General features: G+C 38.1%; 1 protein-coding gene across 1 annotated transcript in view; it reads left to right on the plus strand.

The window, feature by feature from the left end:
- Window positions 1-12,121: 12,121 nt before the first annotated feature.
- tbl1xr1a (TBL1X/Y related 1a) overlaps window positions 12,122-19,668 on the plus strand; it is a 74,282-nt gene continuing 66,735 nt past the window's right edge. The window contains exon 1 of the mRNA XM_053633966.1: window positions 12,122-12,410. The gene's annotated coding sequence lies outside the window, so the exon portion shown is untranslated. The remainder of the gene's footprint in view (window positions 12,411-19,668) is intronic.

The following is a 19,668-nucleotide window of genomic DNA, read 5'->3' on the forward strand; positions in this document are numbered from 1 at the left end:
CACCATTAGTTTGGATGTGTTCCTTGTAGTCTAGTGTGTTCCTATACAAATCTGTGTTCCACTATTCCGTAGTGGTTCAGGTTCTAGTTTATTATTTCTAGGTTCATGTTTGCCTTTGATAACTGTGCTGAACCTGGACATGGACCTTAGCCATGATTCATGGAAATTGCTCGCTTTTGTTACAAACGCCTACAACGTCTGTTTAGCAGTAGGAGAGCTACTTAGCATCATTTATTTTTCTAAATATTCCCTTAAAAAACTAGCAGGGCTATTAATCAAAATGTCCAAGTCAACAGAGCAAAAGCTGAATATATCTGAAAGGTGTGTTTTTGAAGTGATTTTCATGGTATTGCACTTGAGTGCTGAATGAACACAATTCCTCTTCACAAGCTGAAAACAATGCATCCAAGAAAAAAAAAACCCTGTAAATTGGAGCAAGAGATACAGCCATCTCTGATGTCCTATTTCCCAGATTGGAAAGTACAGCTGCATTGTTTCTTTTATGTCATGCAATTCATTCACATATGCATTTTCATGGTCCTTTTATAGTCAGCATGATGCAAATCTGTGTCTTTTCTCTCTCACTACTAACAATACCATCTTGCATGTCCCTTTGCAGTAGCAAACCACTCACAATTAGATCAAAATGTGGGAAAAAGTTGTGACATTGGTACAATTTGGGCCAGACCCAAAAAGAAATTAACTTTTTGATTTATGCATGCTAGCTAAAGAGCAAAGTCAGTACCTCCAGGATTTAGCAAATTTGTGATCGCAGAAATGAACGCAAAATCAAGCAAACCTCGCAATATTCCGAGGAGCTTGCGATTTTTGAAAATTACCGCAGATTTGGGCCAAGACGAGTCATGTGATGTCATCACAGTGTGTACTCAGTCAAAGCCCTCTTTGATACATGTGCATCGAACATGAGAACAGCTAAAAAGTCTCATTTACCAACAAACATCACTGCGAAAGACAATTTCTATTTCAGTAATTCAAGTATTTTTCTGCAAAAAAAGCACAAAAAACTCCAAAAACCCAAAAAACCTGTACAGACTGCAATCAGGGGTATTAAATATACCCCTAAACAGGTGTTCTGGAGAGTCTACTCTGAGGCCTCTTGATATATTAGTTTCTTCAGCTATGGCAAGCCTAAAAGAATAAGATTCCTCAGGCCGCTGCTGGACTGAGAACAGTCCTGAAAGTCTGGAATGTAAAGCCCCACTGTGCCTAATTGATTGGAATTCTGCGGACCATGTGTGTTGATGTTGGGTCGGTAGAAATAATCCATGTTAAATCACATTCATGTGCAGTAACAGCGCTTGCCTTTATACAAAAACCTGTACACTGACAGACGGGTGTAACCTTCTTTATGTGCGCAAGATTTTCAAACTGTGTGGTTAATATGTTTGAAAATGTGTCAAGAAAGGCTACAAATTGTGCAGAAAATATTAAATCTGCTGACCAACACAACTGTCAAACAATACATTTTTGCTAATGATGGAAATAAATAGTCGAGTCAATACATCCTGGTTTAATTCATTGTTTCTCTCTCTCTCTCTCTCTCTCTCTGTCTCTCTCTCTCTCTTCTGCTTTATTCATTTAAAAAATGGAAACAGTTGGATTATGTTCATAAAATAAATCTTTAATGAGGGGGTTTGTTCAATTTTTATTTTAGAGTTAAAGGGTCCCTGGCTGCCAAAAGATTGACCCCATGCAGACAATACCAAATGGAAAACCTTTTTTTTTTTTTTTTTTTTGTAAATGACTGAACTAAAGTAAATAAGCAACAATCAACATGCATCTTATATGGACTGTGTTGCTGAAATAACATGTATTGTTTTTGTTTTAAGATATACTAGGAAAGCAAGAATTTATGTATTCAGTTTTTAAAGCCCCATGAGAGCTACATATGATACATTAGGAAGAACAGTTGATGGGACTACCTCAGCAAACAGGAACCATGGGAAAAGAATTGAGGCTCACTGGTGGGTTTGAAGAGGATTATTCCAGAAATTATCCTCTGACCTCTATAAATCTCTGTTAACCCACCATCCACCATCATCATTAGTGCCACAAATCTGAATGCTATGCTAGGACTACCAAATGGAATTCACATTAGTTCAGATAAGTGTGAATAAATTTACAACCTGGTGTAATAAACACAAAAGCGACACTTTAAACCAGTGGAAGAACATAATAGATACTTGTCAGCTTATACTGTTATACTACGGAACAGCATAATAAATGTATTGCCCAAAACATGTGTGTGGTCTTCAATTAGCCTTGTCCTTTTCCCTGCATTCTACTCATGGGACTTTGTAGCGTAAACTATGTTTTCCAAATTGTTCTTGAAATTCTGACAAGCAACTCAACTTCTTTTCATGACTACTGTTATTGTAAGATGTGGGCAGTGTGGGTAATATCTGAAGAAAATTTGAGAAATAAACTATTGTAGTTTACTATTGGAGATACAATAGTAACACTGCTGTACCTGATACATTTGTATCACACACACACACACACTACCATGTCAGCCCCACTGCTGTGTCTGGAAATTGGTCCAGCACTGAAGTCATATCTGTTTACTGGTGGTTATGTGGTCTTTTCTTATCTTTAATGGACCAGGTACTTGGGAGTGACAAAGAGGTGCTCACTAGAAAGAGCTGAATCTACTGTGATTACAAAAATCCTGGTTATTACTAATATACTTACAAAGCATACCCAGCAATTTGTATATAACACTAATTTGCACTACAGGTTATGTAAATAATGCACTTTGCTCAATTTAACTTAGAAATGAATGAAAATCAATGCATAGTTCAGTGCTTAGTTATGCTCGTGCTAAACCCTTTTCACCATTGCTGTTAAGGGTCTTTCATTTTGTTGCCTTTGCAAACATGTCTGCCAGGAGCCACTGAACTTTGACCTGGGAATACAATTGCTGGGTCATTCACCTAGACCTGCTACTGTGTGTCGATGATTTCTTTTTAACTCTATCATTCAAGCATGAATACTTACCCAGATTTGGTAGATGCATTGGAAACAATAATAGAAAGAAATAAAACATTTATCACCCAACTATTCATGAATTCACATCATGCAGCAGTCAAATATACACACCAGTGAAGTCTTCAGCATGATTTAGTGATAACTGGATTCTTATTTGGACTCTGTTCAATGTTGGGTGACCAAATGGTTAAACCATAATTGATTGGGGTCTGCAAATCAATTGTCTGGAACAAAGAAATCAGTGGCTGGAAAGGATTCCTTTTAGCTAGGATGTGTCCCTGGTGATGATTACTGATTTGTTTAATGTACATTTTGGAAAGGTACGTTAAATGTAGCCATTTATTACCTGATAACATGATAACTGTAACACAGAGGCAGGTGTAATAAATGGCCAAGCATTGCTAAGCCCTCCTGTCTTTCAAAGATTAAAAAAGACATTAATATAAGGTTTCACTTTTTGGATCCATATAAGTTTATTGCTGTTAACAAGCACAACAGCACCACCACACCAACAATGGTTATAAGAAAAGTACACAGAATGATATGAAGAATCAGGATTTTGCGATCGCAGAAATGAATGCAAAATCAAGTAAACCCTGCAATATTTTGAGGAGCTTTACCGCAGATTTTCCACAGATTTGGGTCAAGATGCGTCAAATGACATCATCACAACACGCAATCAGCCAAAGCCCGCTTTGATTCACGTGCGTGGAACATGAGCACAGCCAAAATGACACCAATGAAAGTACTTTTACGCATAAAAGCACAAAAAACTCTGAAAATTTTGAAAAAATTTGCCGCACAATCAAACATTTTTGGTCGCAACTATCACAAAAAAAACTCTGTGAAATCCTGTATGGACTGAAGAAGCGAGGCTCATGCTGATTTCTTCTAGCCCAGACTGTAGATTCATGCAGCCTATGAGTGACAGTTGTGTGGTCTGTTAACGAAACTTATAAATGAATGAGAGATAAGACAACAAATGTAGCTATGAAAAGCAGCTCCTTTTGTCTCTGCTTTTTAAATCCTATCAGCAGAGAGCTCTATTTTCAGTGCGATTTCCAAACAGTTTCGCAATTATTATATATTTTCTGGCTAGGGCAACGACGCAATCGATTAGTTGGTCCTTCGCTACTGTCCAGGATGCACCGAGACGCATACACGTTCACACTACAAATGTGATGTGGCCATATGCATCCCAGACCAGTTCCGAATGAGGTTTAAGTGATTAGATCACAATGTGTCTTTGAGATACATTTGACCCTGTTCACACCTGTACTCAGCAATGTCCACTTGTGATCCGATCACCCAGGAAGCATGTTTATGTGTGAACGGGACCAAAAAGCTATAACACTGACAATAATGTTGGATTGCTGTTTTGAGGAAGCAAATATATCATAAATTCATGATCACTAATGTTAACTGGTTAGCTTGTTGCTAACAAAACACATGCTTTCTTCGATGCGTCCATCTTTCTTCCTACTTTGCAGCTTGAACGTGCCAAGCTTTAAATTAATTCAAAGTTCAGCTTCTCAATTCCAAGTTAAGTCGAATACAGCATAAGCAGACATCGTGGAAGCAAAATACAAACTACACAAAAGGACAGGTGATAGAATCTTATGATTAATGTTTTTTTGTTTTGAACGACAAGGGTAAGAGCAGTAGAGCATTGCAGACTTAAGACACTTTTTAAAAATATATAAATCACAATTGCAGTTGCTTATCTGTGGGTATAAGTGTGTGTTGCTTCTTATCATTATTATTCTGCTATCGATGAGACCCATTCATATAATGCATTCCTCATCCGTAATAGTTTAATTGTCGAGATATTGATTGATATTAGATATCACAATCACTGCTGTAACAAAATTGAAATGTCATATATCAGATTTCCTTTCTTTCATAACCAAACATCGCATGTATGGGGAAAAAAAAGACTTCAGTGACGACTTCAGTATACTATACTCAATCCTCAACTCAGTTTCTTTAGAATTGATTGATGCAACACCCGGAGGCACTATGAGACCTGTCAAACTGATACCACATGTGACCATGTGAAGGTCAGGGACCAGGGGAGAGACAGCAAACAAAGCTTTAAGCACTGATGATACACACTGCTGAACGATAGCTTTTATATACATATCACACTTTTTAATTTCTCAAATGATATGTGTACTTTAGAATATGGCACTCTTTTTATTAGTAGATGGTGGCTATGAAAGCAGCAATGCAATATACAAACCAATGATGATGTCAGCTTGTTATTGACTTTCCAAGTCTGAATGACTGAGCAAAGGAGAGGGGGTTGGGTGGAATCTAGCTATTGCAGGGGAAAATGCCCAGCCAGACAAAAATGAGTCCACGAGCCACTGTGGGGGAGGGGTGGGATCCTGCAGCGTCTAATAGCACCAGACATAGGCTTTAGCTGCAGCTTTTCACTCGTTTACAATATTCGCTCTCTCTCCTCTTCTCCCTGGTTTGAGGAGCCAGGAAAGCCACCTCATAAGCCCACATGAGTCAAACGTGGAATCCAGAACAATATATTTCAGTGCAGTTGTGGGAAGGCTTCAGTGCATGGAGGTAAAGAAAGAACATTCGTCGTTCAAGGGGTGTGGTGATTTGGAAGAAAATAGGTTACGGGGAAAATGGGGCTTGAAAATTGCAAATTGCGTATATTCTTTCAACAGGAAATGGCTCATGGTGTCTGCCAAAAACCACACAGGCCCTGAGTCAGACGGTGGAAAAAAAACAGCGGAGGCCTGGAAAGGATTTTGTGCCCTTCCCCCATGACACATGGCGCAATGCATAACGCTCGGAGAAATCTGCAAAACATTACAATATGCCAGTTTCTCTCAGGAAGTTACCAGCAATATGTGTACAATCTCAAAGTTAGGCACTGTGTTTAGTATGTTATTTATTAGATTTTTATTTATTTATCAATGGAAATCGAGCTTCAGGCATCCTCAGACATAATTACTATGTCATTAGTGGAATTTACTCATTTAACAGATGGGTCAGACATATAATTAAAGAAATGTGTAAGGAAAATAAATAAATAAAAAAGAAAGACAATGTGATCATGGTTGCAATAAATGACTTACTGTTGAGCTACATTTTATACCATAGTTATGGTCCTCAAGAATTACTTTCTGTAACCTCCTCACTTAAATTTTAGCACCTACAAACACTCCTTCTCTAACTAACCTCTTTTTTTCTGTCTCTTGAAATGAATAAGAAACCAAAAACAGCTTTTCATGTTACTGAGAAACTGCAAAGCCCTTCACAAAATTGACCATTACAAAGCACTGACACTGGAAACTCCTTCCATACACGTTAAATAGACATCTCCTTACAGAAGATTGCACCAAATAGTCCTTTTGTTTAACACATTTAATTAAATCTGTCTATTATTAGCCTTTGATTATGCAATTCAGTTTTATTTATATACTTTTAACAATGGACATTGTACCACAGCAGCTTTACAGAACTATATAAATTAAGGATATAGATTTTAAATGTATGAATTTATCCCTAATGAGCGAGCCACAGGCGACGGTGGCGAGGAAAAGCTCCCTGAGACGATATGAAAAAACCTTGGGAGGAACCAGGCTCAAAGGGAACCCATCCTCATCTGGGTGGCACCGGATAGTGTGATTAGTATATTATAGTAAATCATTTCTATAAATGTGCCAATACTACATGCTCAAATAGTGCAGTTGTGTAACCAGGAAAATTCATTACAGTTGTTACATGAAGTCTGTTTTGTTGAACTTCTCCACTGTTCACTGATGGAGACGAGTGCAAAACTGTTTGTAGTTTTTAAATTGTAGTCTTAACCATCATAGCATAACTGTTCATATGAATTGAGGTCCAAAGTCATCTTAGGGTTTTCAAGTGGTTCCATCCTCAGCAATCTCAATGATCTTTAGGTTGCACCATATGGGGCCATCCTCAGCAGCGGCATGTGACTTCCAATTGATGAGAACTCCAACCAAGGCATCAGGATGCGAAAGGGGTCAGGATTACTAGCATCTCAGGAGTATCATGTGTAGCTTGACAACAAGAGAGAGGGAGAGAGAGGGAAAGACAGGGAAAGATTATTAGGTATGCTTATTGCCCCGTAATGGTTAAGGACAGTGTACATTGCATGAGTGCAAGCAGGGACTCTGGCAAAACTAGCTATGACAGCATAACTAAAAGGGAGAGCCAGAAGGTAGCACAGACATGAGGGCGCCCTGAGACATAAGGTGGCCAGCGACTCCACCATCAACAAACCTGGGTGAATGCGTGAAAGTGTGTGTGTGTGTGTGTGTGTGTGTGTGTGTGTGTCAGGCATCCCAGTTCACCACATCTCAGTTCACCACAACACTCTATGCCTGTGAGCCCTCTAGATCTGCTCCTTCACAAAAAGCTTGGCTAAACAAATATGTTTTCAGCCTGGACGTAAACACTGAGACTGTGTCCCAAACACTTATTGGAAGGCTATTACATAACTGTTAGGCTTTGTAAGAGAAAGCTCTTCCCCCTGCTGTAGCCTTCACTATTCGAGGTACCAACAAATAGCCTGCACCTTTTGATCAAAGTAGGCGTGGCAGATAATAAAAAACAAAACTTCACTCAGGTACTATGTCGCAAGACTATTCAGTGCTTTATAGGTTAATAGTAGCATTTTATAATCGATGTGAAATTTTATTGGGAGCCAATGCATTGTGGATAAGATAGGGGTGATGTGGTCGTATCTCCTGGTTCTAGTAAGGACTCTTGCAGCTGTATTCTGGATTAACAGGAGTTTGTTTATGTTCCTACTGGTACATCCGGACAGTAAGGCATTACAGTGATCCAACCTAAAGGTTGACAAAAGCATGAACTAATTTTTCTGAATTGTGTAGTGACATTATATTTCTTATCTTAGCAAGATTTCTGAGATGAAAGAAGGCTATCCTAGTAATATTGTTCAAATGAGCGTTAAATGAAAGACTGTCAATAATCAATAATCACACAGAGGTCTTTTACTGCTGCACATGATGAAACAGAATGGCCGTCCAGCATTACTATGTGTTCAGAAAGCTTACTTCGATTATGTAGATTGTCTGCCATACAAGTTCCTATGAATTACTATAGAAATTATAATGTATTTAAACAAGCTCAAGAATATAAATCTGTGACTTGAATTACAGATGGCACTATTGTCAGAGCTGCTGTTCTAGAAAATTAATCAACACCTTCTAGTCTACCATTAACCGTATATGTATACGGATATGTATATGTATGTGTATATGTATATGTTCCTTGCACTGGATTACAGAATGTTGCATCGTTTTGATATCTGCACAGATATCCTGGACACATTAACTAGACACATAATTACAAAAATGATGTACAAATTAGCTCCACCTTTTAAGAGATGATGAACATGCATACAAGACAACAAATGAACAGACATAGGGTTTTGTTTTGTTTACCACTTCTGGCCATCAGTTGTTTGCTCAGAGACACACTGGGTTCAGGCACACACAAACACACCACATGCATTAAATGAAGCTCTTCCAGATCAAACAGGCACAGGGTGTTTAAATTTCAGAGACATATTCTTTCTATTGCTATGCCCTAACCCCTGGGTTGTGTGCTCATGCCTACTATGATGTAACCCAGATTAAGGCTCTCACTCTGCTCTGTCACCCATCATTCAGAGGCTTTGTTTTCAGAAGCTCACAGAGGAGTGCCTTTTGTGCCAAGCGGCAAACAATTGCTCCTCATCCTGCCTGCCTCCCTTTTTCCTTTAATGTGCTCGCTCGCTCTCTCTCTCTCTCTCTCTCTCTCTCTCTCTCAGTCCCTGGTGTGAAATGCCAGATGGCTGCCTTGGTCTGAGCTCTCTGGATTTATCTTGTGTTACAGTCATACAGGAGAGCCCTGTCACTGGATTGTTTCCACTTTTACGTGTTATTGCTGATATGATAAAATTAGAAATTATGAAATCACAAAACGGTTTAATTTTACAAAATAAGCACTGACAAAGTGCAATTTTTGTCCACTAGGCAATTTACTTATGCGTTGAGTAAAGGCTGACTTATACTTGCTGTTAACTACGCTGCTGCAAGTATCCTGCTATCATCTGGTGTGTTGCTTGTGCACATACGCAGAAATTAATGCAAGGGGTCTGTGTAGTGCAATACCACCGTAAAAGAGTGTAGAGGCAGTGTAGCACCATGTGACATGGTGTCTGCTAATGAATAAACAAACTAACAACGTGTCTCCAATAGCAAACATTATCAACTATTCTAGATCGTTGTATAGTATTAACACTATCTATCTATCTATCTATCTATCTATCTATCTATATATATATATATATATATATATATATATATATATATATATATACACACACACACAGCCATGTAAAAAAAATAAGTACACCCCATGGAAATTGCCTATTAGTAAAGGTTGTACACTCTATCAAATGACACATAAAATTGACATTTTGTAGTAGTTTTCACAATTTAAATGAACAAAAAACCGCTCAGTCACATGGATAAAGTAAGAACACCCCTATATTTATCACATCATCAAATCCATTAAATTTGAATCAGGTATTTAAGATTGGGTGCCAGTGATTAGAACCTGCTTAGGGAGTGCAGGTGGAACCTGTCTTATTAATACCCCTCTCATATCTAATGTCTGGTGTTCTCTTTGTTCTTGGGGTGTGTGGTGTCATCATGCCAAGATCTAAAGAGTTCTATAAGGTCTTCAGAAAAAAGGTTGTGGATGCTTTTGAGTCTCGCAAGGGATTTAAAAATTATTTGAAATACATGATTCCACTATATGGAAAATAATCTACAAATGAAGCAGATTTCAAATGACTGCCAATTTGTCCAGAACTGGACAAATTGGACCAATTTGTCATCGTCCCCCGGAAAATGACAACTAACAGTCATTCAAAGCTTATGAGCAATTCACATGTATATGTACAGGACAGAGCTAAACGGTTAACTGTAATTTGAATGAAGGTAGGTTAGCTTTGTAATATTTGCTTAGCTTGCTATTTACAGGCCTTCTGCAGAGCTGTAGTCACACAACTACACACACACAACTAGCAAAAATTTAAAACTCTGTTACAGAAATGAATAAAGCCTTCGATTATTGTGCACAGTCTGTTCACTCATGAATCATCTGAACCTTCACTGTGAATAATGTTGTAACAATCAACTACTAGCTATATGCATAGCTTTTTTTTTTTAGCTAATCTGTTTTTGTTGTTTCAGCTTGCATTACCTTCTCAGTCTATGTTATTAATATAATTAAGTTTATCAACAGAGAAAAAGAACTATGCAAGATAGCTTGTTATGTAACATTTTTAGCAAGTTAGCTCAGCCAGCTAACAAGCTTGCTAAAATAATCAAAATGGCTTGTGTAGCATTGTTAGGAAATTAAACATACCCCAACAATGACATAAATCAAAAAGTACCCATACCAAGATACCACACCCATCTAGCCTAGCCAACATCATCAAGACATATTGGAAATTACATCTCAATGGCAACAGATGCAGCTTGTTTGCTAATGGGGAAGAATTTGGCACAATGTCCTTGTGGTACACTGGTAACTGATGTTCTTAATATTTAATTTTTTATAGTATTAAACAGGTTGGATTGTTTATTCAGATGTTGTCAGACATGAGGTTGTTGTGGACGTTTTTTCTCAAGTGAAAGGTGGAAATGACCTTTTTCCTTATTTCACGTGGTTGCAGCATTAGCCTCTTTACTACTTTTCCTTTTAGCAGTATTACACTGCTGAGCCATTATCTTATTATGGATATAGCATTCAAGTGCATGCTTTTCTCTACCTCTGTATTACCTCTCTATTGGATGTATTGTTCAGATTTTAACTGTAGTTGACATGCTGTACTGTATGGTGTCTGGTTTAGGATGTGGATTTTCAGGTTTAGAGTTTAGGTTGCCAATAAACAAAGACATATATATATATATAGATAGATATATATAACAAACTCCAAAACAATGAATATTAGCAAATAAAGTCATTTGCATTTTTACTAAAAAGCATAAATTTTTTATATATATATATATATATATATATATATATATATATATATATATATATATATATATATATATATATATGCTATTGGAATGGTCACAAACAATGCAAAATTTCATTTTTAAAAAGTGTATAATTGAGGAATGAAACATGGAGGATATGCTTTAAGAGGAAAATGCTTAAGGACAGGGCGGTGTGATGTGAAGCAGAGGGCTGTAACCAATCCTGATTATTTGGCTTTTTCCTGATTATTTTCCTATAACACCACATCCCAAAGCGTTTTCTTCTTATTATACCACACCAATTTGCCAAAGCTGGTGTTTTAAAAATTTATTTACTACAAAATGATTAAAAGTTAATTATAATAAAAAAAGTTGTGGAACGTCCATGAAAGAAGTTTTTTTAAAAATGCAACTTGTTACTGAGAAAACACAAAGTGCAACGTCCTCCATTCTCAGACTTTCACTTAGTGTAAATCCTAAAAGAACCGCTGACATCGGAGACTCCTTCCATAAATGTTAAATAAACAGACAACTTCAGCACATCAACAATGACACATTTTTCTTTGTTACATAACAACTTAATTTGCTTATAACTAAGCTTGGATTATATGGCACATTCATCGTATAAATTCATGTGAATGAGTCGTGCTACAGAAATGAGAATGCAATAGAACAAGAACATTAATATAAACTTATTAATTATTGTCAGAGCTGCTGTTATAGAAAATCAATCCAATTTAAATGCTCAGATTTGAGAATCCAACAGTGCTGTCTTATAATAATAATTACTTATTAAAAGGAAGCTTTAAAACGTATACACGTTAGTCTTAAATTAAGTATTATCAGTTAAATATTAACATACAACGACAATTTTCTATATTGGATTTCATACAAAAAAAATCAAAAATAAAATAAAGATAGATTGAATGCGATGAAAGCGCATGTGTGTGTTGATGTGTGTGTTTGAGCTTCAGTTTGAACAAAGCTGCAGCGCCAGTCGCACAGGCCTCCCACCATTTTCGCCCGGAAAGTCACCGTTTCTGTGTTTGAGTGTCTGAAGCCGTTGGCTGGTCCTGAACCGTTTGGCTTTCTCCACTAGCAAACAGCCCCACAAATGCACCTCATTCGCTCTTAAATATGTATTTTTAAAACGTTTAACCCACGTCTACGCTGCTGCGAACCGATCCGGACGCTTGTTTGGGAATTTAACTCGCTATTCGCCGCCTCAGAGAGGGCTTATAACGCTTTGTTGCCGCTCTGTTTTAAAAAATAGCCGAGGAGGAGGAAATTCCACACAGGCAGCACAGCACAGAAGGCTCCCCTTGTGTCGCCCGGGATATTAAAGTAAGTGTATTTCTACAGTTTATTCCTTATATTGTTCGGATAGTGTCTGTAGAACGCTTAAAATCAAGCGAGTTGTAATTATAATGGCGTATAGGCTTTATTTTTCCCCTCAAAAAGGTATTTCTTGGTTAGCTTATATGAGTGAGTGGGGGATGGGCAGCGTGTGTGTGTGTGTGCGCGCGTGTGTGCGAGAGTGTGTGTGTGTGCGCGCGCGCGCGCGCGAGAGAGAGCCTGTTTGCCTGCGCGTGAATGTAAATACTGTATATCACGAGACATTAACTAGTATTTAAAATTTTAACGGACGCCGAAAATTTGATAAAGGAATACGCGAATTATATCGACTTATTTGGTTATTTTATTGATTGTTTATTCATATTGTGGTGGTGTTGTTTTTTGTTGTTGAATGCTTTTTGTTTATTTAAAGACCATTTAAAACAGTTGTACTAAGTAGCTGAATATTAAACATGCTAGCTAGTTAGCCTGAACAGTTGTATAACACTGAATTTCTAACGAGGTCACCAAACACTAAACAAGTTTTTTTTTTTTAGTACTAATACAAATGATTTTTTATTTCATGAAAGTGTGTGTTTTGTGGTGGATTATGAATATATATCATATTACACATTGTTGAATTAAATGTTGCATTTCCACATGACAGAAAGGAAGCTGTGAACTACTTGGGGGGGATGGGAGAGCAACTCAGAGTCAAAGCTAAACCACTGACAGTAGTATTATTAGAGGTTAACACACACACACGCACAGTCGTTTTTTTTGTATCATGAAAGTCATTTTATGAAATGTTCTGTAGTTTCCTCGTACATTTCTGACCCCATTTCTGTGTTTGGTTAGTACTTTGGATATGAAGAGCTAATCTGTGGGGGTGGGGAACAACAGACATAAGCCTGTTTTGTCAGTGAGCGTCTCCTCCAAATGTAGTTTCTCAATCTAGGTTCCTTTTCTCAAATCTAGTGCTTGAAGACGAATTACCCTCAAAGGTCACAGAATCCTGCGCTGCCATTGAGATGATATCTCCTCCTTTCATAACACACTTTGAACTTCAGACTTTTAAAATGTAACACACAAAACCGGATGAGAGAAAATGATAGTGATCACAGGCTGGGAAACATCGCTGCAGTGTTTCAAATCTTTCTGTGGGGGTTTGTTTTAAATTGCCTTACTCTGTTCCCGAGGACAGAGTGGCACAGTTATGTAACCGGTGCTTGACAGATTGATGCAAGACACAGAGGATGGGACGGTGGCTTTTTTTTTTCCTCCTCTCAGCAGACAGACAGTGCTCTAGTGGACTTGACTTTTTATTTTTTTCCCTTGCTGATCTTGTTTTGCTGACTTTCCAGTGCTATGAGGTTGACCCTGTTTCTCAAAGATCTCAAGGTTGCAGTGCAGAGATAAGATAAGGCGGACAGATGGTTGCTCGCACTTTCACTATGTGTGCATTTTCGGGAGCTAAACCTAGACCCGTGTTGTCCCCTGAGTTAGAACCCCAAATCGCCTTGATCTTAAACGTCGGTATCCTAGTACACTGGTTCCCAAAGTGGGGTGTGGTGACCCTAGGGGTCTGTGAAGCATAGCCAGAAGGTCTGTGATTGTTTAAAAAAAAAAGAAAAGATCCTTCCTGTGTTACAGTACAGTACAAACTCACTACCCACTTTATTATATTTAGGGGTCCAAGCACCAAAATCAACTCGGACTAAATGTGTTCTTATGGTTGAAAGTTCAGGAATGGAAAGGTCTATGGACTCCAGAAAATATCATTAGAAATATCTTGAATTAAATCCATACTGACACGGTATGTGGAATTTGTTTTGCACTTAAAAGGATCCCTGGATTAAAAAAAACCTTTGAACCACTGACCTAGTAGGTGTTTGTCATGTTGTTATAAGCTGAAAGTGAAAGTAGCTACAAGGTAAGGTGGTACTCTAAGCCCACCAAAAACCAAACTAGTGTGGGAGAGTACAGCACTGCTTAGCCAAAAATAGATAGCTGTTTGGTGAGCAATGACATGTATTGTTCTGTCTGTGTGATAGCTGTTGTGTATGATAAAGTTACAAACATGCTGGAAGTAGCTGCAGAGACAGCACTGTAACATGTTTACAACAATAGTAGGTTACACAACCAAAGGTATTTCAATGCAGTTGCGGAGGTTGCTGTAGTGTGATTTAGAAAGAGGAGGTTGCAAAATTTTAATCGATATTTTGAAAGTTAACGATGAGGTCACCATCCAGCAAGCGTAATGACTAACTGTGACACTGTAGACAACCCTAGTTCACTGGAACTCTAGTTCACTAGTTCAGTGAAATGTTTTATTGAAATTAACAGACTCTAATCTTGCACCTGTGTTCCTGTTCTAAAGTCCCCATGCAATCACAATTGAAGTTTTGCGACTTGTAGTATGAATATGTTCGCCTTAAGGTTATGGATAAGCTAGTGCACTCCAAAAAATGACAAAATTCGCGTTTAGAAAATACATGCATTGAAAATTTAGTCTCGCTCTACCATCAATATGGGTCAACAATTTTGATGACATCATTCTGCACTTCAGCTTCTTATGATTTTCTGTCCAATCAAATGCTCTCCTGCCCCCAACAGTTGTAAGTTTTCTGGTTGTGAGGTAAGCTAAACACTGTTTGCTATTTAAAAAGGGGGTGCAGCCACTCAATATGTCCCGCCCTGCTACGCGTTTCAAGGCACTTCACAGAGACTTTAACGGAGTCATTTCATGATTTTTAATGTTTTCCTTTTGTTTGGGTGTGTAATGTATCTGTTTGTGCATGTGTAAGATCTGCAAAGTCACAAAGCTCATAGTCTCCCCGAAAGGGATTTATTATATCTAACAGAGAACACTGCTCCAGACCTGCCCAAAACACCTCGTTCCAAGTCCAGATTTACTTCCGTAACATGTCTACGTCACGGAGTGCACTATTGGCATAATCCCGCCCAAAGACGAATAAAGAAGGCGACGCTTCACTGAATTCAGGCGCCATGATGTGGAACCTGGGCGCCTGAACTTGAAAAGTGGGGTGATCCCTTTTTTGCTTCTGAATACGAACCTGTGAGTGTGTTCGATTATTTTATGCAGTGTCTGCTATTGACTGTTCAAATGCGGAGTTTTGTTTTTGTGGCTCAGTTGTGGACCTCTGCTAACATGCTAGCTAAAGTTTGCTAAGTTGCCTCAGCTTTTTCAAGTGTTTGTATGTTGGTGGTCTGACACAGACGTTGATTGCAGCTGCTGTTGCGATTGTATCTTGAAATGGTTCATGTCAATCGAATCACAAGAATTTTAGCTTTCCAAAGATATCGCATGAGTACTTATGCACACAGCTATGCACATTGCATAGACGGACTGCCGGGGTTGGAATTTACATCGTATTTGAAAGGTAAGAGAGTTACAAAATAAACATTTACCACAGTGAAACATTCTGCTGAAGTCGGTTTTGCAAAGTTGCATCTGCTTGATCATCCGTTTTTTCTGAATCTGACTCGGGCTGGAACTGATACGGAAAACCAGCGACATGTTGCTTAGAATTGCTTTAGAAGCTTTGGAGGCTGAAGCTAAACCAAAGGGCATTACATTTCCGACACACGAGGCTTATGGCCAATCACAACTAGGGATGAAACGGTTATTGGTTTCACAATAAACCACGATAAAATTCCCAGACGGTTAGTATTACCATGTCACATTTAATGTTATCATTAAAACCATATCATGATTTGTAAAACCCGTGGTAAATGCTGTCCACACACACCCAGCATGAGTCTGGCGCAGGTGCAGCATGTAGCATTGTTGTTTTTTGAGCGTGAAAACATGGCGGAAGGCAGCGACGGAGCTGGGAAGAATTTCCAACCTTCCAAGAGGACCAAATCCGAAGTGTGGTCATGTTTTGGATTTTATCAGAATACTGAGGTAAACGTTAGAGAAGATGGTAACACTGTCTGCAGAGCTTGCCAGAAGAAAGTTACTGTTTCAGTGTGTGTATCAGTACTTTTTGTACATTTTCAGCACATTTTAACAATACCGTGATAATACTGATAACCATGATAGTTTTGGTCATGATAATAGTGATATGAAATTTTCATAATCTTACACCTCTAATCACAACTCAACGGGTCAGCTGGCCAATCAGAGAACCCTGGGCTTTTCAGGAGGAGGCACTTTGCAGTGTTTCAGGCAGCCTGGGAATAGAGGGACTGCAATAATGTATATTTTTTTGACAAATAATGCGTTTTTTGAGCGTTAAATCATGTTAAACTATTTTATTACACCCAATAAACAAAATGATTAACATTTTTAAAATGTTTAAAAATCATGATATGACTCCTTTAACTAATTTCTGCAAAAATTAGTTCTCTAATTAAATTTGCATGGGATTCCTACAGTTTTGCCTTATTTTTAATATTTTTGATCTATTTGAAATTAATTTAAAATGAATATCAGACAGAACCTAAAAGGAAGCGTTTTATGATGAGGGAGTCCAGCCATCCACAGCTCCCGTTGATATTCCTCACGAAGCTTTGCTTCCCGTTGGTATAAGGTCAAACTCCTATTTCACTTCACCTGTCTGTCATCCGTCTACCGTTGTTGTCACCGGCTCTTCTTGAAAACGATTAACAGATTGTGTCATGTTGCTGCAGGTTTGAATGCAGCTTGTAGTTTAACAGGTATCGCTTAGATGCTTTGGGTTAAGGAGGGGAAAGTGTGGTAAATGTGCCAATAGTCAGTTCCATACATATATCAACAGTGCAAGTTATTTGATTAGGAAAACTGTTAAATAGTTTTTCTTATAGATCAGACTTTACAGCCTTTGGGAGTAGAAATGCTAAATAAATGGTTTTGTAGCATGTCTGTACAACATAAAATAATTTGATGGTACACCATCATCTTGGATTATTCTCACACCCCGACTGGATGTTGTATTATTAAGATTCATTTTAGCACTTTCACACCTCCTTAATCTGGTTTCTGAGTCTGAGTATGCTAAATGTGATGCATTTTGTTGTATCGTTCACTATTTGGTTTGTTTTCTCACTGAACACACAAAGACCCAAAAAATATTGGCTGAGATTCATCTGGGGGTGGAAAATGCACTTGTAAAACTCCTTCATTCAGTGGCCAGGAATCTGCTGACAGAAAAATGTAAAAAATAAAATAATAAAAATCACCCAATCAAGGAGAACATGGATGAAAGACTAGATAATTACAGAAACGAGTTTAAACATTTAATGTATCGCATCCAGTGTTTATATTTGCACTTCAGCTCTGTCCTTTGGCTCAGTTTGCACACCATGGATCATTTTAGCAGCTCACATCACAGAAACATGTCGCCCACAACCCAAAACACATACCATGTTTGATTCACTTCAAGCAGCTGGATTGATTCATTCACTGGAGTCAAACCACTCTAGAAGTGGAATTGGGACCAAGACCATCTCGCTCAGACCAGTTATATTGGTGTAAATGCTGTGCTCACACCTGCACAAACAATCTGCATCAAAGAGGAAAACACACCAGTTTCATTAAACCAGACTAAACACTGCGTATGTGAAAGTACACTTAGACTTCATTTTCCCCACTGCAAGACTTTTTTTTTTTTCTTTCTTGTCATTTTCTTCAGAAATCTGGGCTTTCATCTCATTCTTGTTGATTGCCTTTCTATACAAGAATTGTCAGTGTCCTTAAAGGAGTCCCTGACCACCTCCCTGTCATTGAAACACACATTGACTACGTTTACAAGGACAACAGTAATGTAATTATTGACCTTATTCTGAATAAAATAATATTGTGATTAAGGTGTTTACATGAGTCGCTTTTAGAATATTCCTTTCATGTTCAAGTTTTACATGTTATAGAACATAGATCGATTAACGGCACACATCATTATGTCCCCACGCCACGCCGTCCGACGTTCCTCCAGAATTTCACGTATCAACATACAGTTCGTCTTCGTTATGGTACCTTATATAGTTTTGGGTGTTTCATTTTTAATTTTAGGACAGCTTCCTGTGCAGTTAATTATTTGTCATGCTATACGTGCAGATAGACGACTGCTTAAAGCCGTGGGCTTCGTCTGAAACCGCGTACTTACCTACTTTATAGTAGCTGAAATACATGTATTTTGCTTACTATATAGTAGGTAAGTATGCGGTTTCGGATGCAGCCGTGCTCTCTTGTTCGCCGTAAAACAAGCAAGCGGTTTCGGCTGCATCCGAAACCGCGTACTTACCTACTTTATAGTAGCTGAAATACATGTATTTTGCTTACTATATAGTAGGTAAGTACGCGGTTTCGGATGCAGCCGTGCTCTCTTGTTTGCCGTAAAACCGTTGAGCACTGCTGTGTGTGATCGTGTCCTGTTGCAAAATGCGGTGAAAACTCCCACACGACGTTAATACTGTGATTAAGGTGTGTACATGTTGATAATGCGACTAAAACAGGAATACTCCACATGTCTTAATACGATTTGTGTTTACTTCGAGTATGACTTTAGCCGGATTCAGGTCATCAATAATCTCTCTACATGGTAGTTTCTTAGTGTATTGTCTTAATCGGATTAATATTGGTTTATTGTTGTCCATGTAAATGTACTGATTGTGAGGGATGTGTTGTAAATTAAACCGTGCTGTTTTGCACCCTGGAATGGTCGCCAATACTGTCGTGGCAAGGATAGCAAAAAAGCAACGTGCACTGAGACTTCTGCACTATGTGCCACATGTATGACTGCCATAAAGAGGGACTGCTGCTCTTCTATTAAATACGCAGTCATAGATAGCAAGTTACAGTCTCTTTCCAGATTTATTGGCACCATTCATAACTTGATTCAATAGAGCTAATTTATGCAAAAAAAGTTGGCAATCTTTGTATTAAGCCCTGTTTCGATAGTTGTAATCGACATAGAGGCACCTATTTGGTCTGTCTCTGGAATTTTAGTCCTGTCAGTAAAATTTTTTTTTTTTTTTTTTTTTAAACTTTCTATAAAACAGCAAGTAGAAATAACCCAAGCTTTTTTCCTCAGCCATGAAGTGTTTTTCTGTGAAAAACATGAAGTGTTTTTCCAGAAGCCTTTTCTGTCATCTCCTACGAAAACAAAACAAAGTGTAAAACAAAACTTAGCAAAGTCTAAAACACAGAACAGTAAACTATAGACAACGTCTAAAACGACTTGTCAGAGAATCTACACTTCTGAGGATTGTAGGTAAGTTAATTTCCAAGCACAGGTATAACCTACAGACATGTTATGGCCAT

This window comes from Ictalurus furcatus, chromosome 10 (assembly GCF_023375685.1).
Source record: "Ictalurus furcatus strain D&B chromosome 10, Billie_1.0, whole genome shotgun sequence".
NCBI classification, from domain to species: Eukaryota; Metazoa; Chordata; class Actinopteri; order Siluriformes; family Ictaluridae; genus Ictalurus; species Ictalurus furcatus.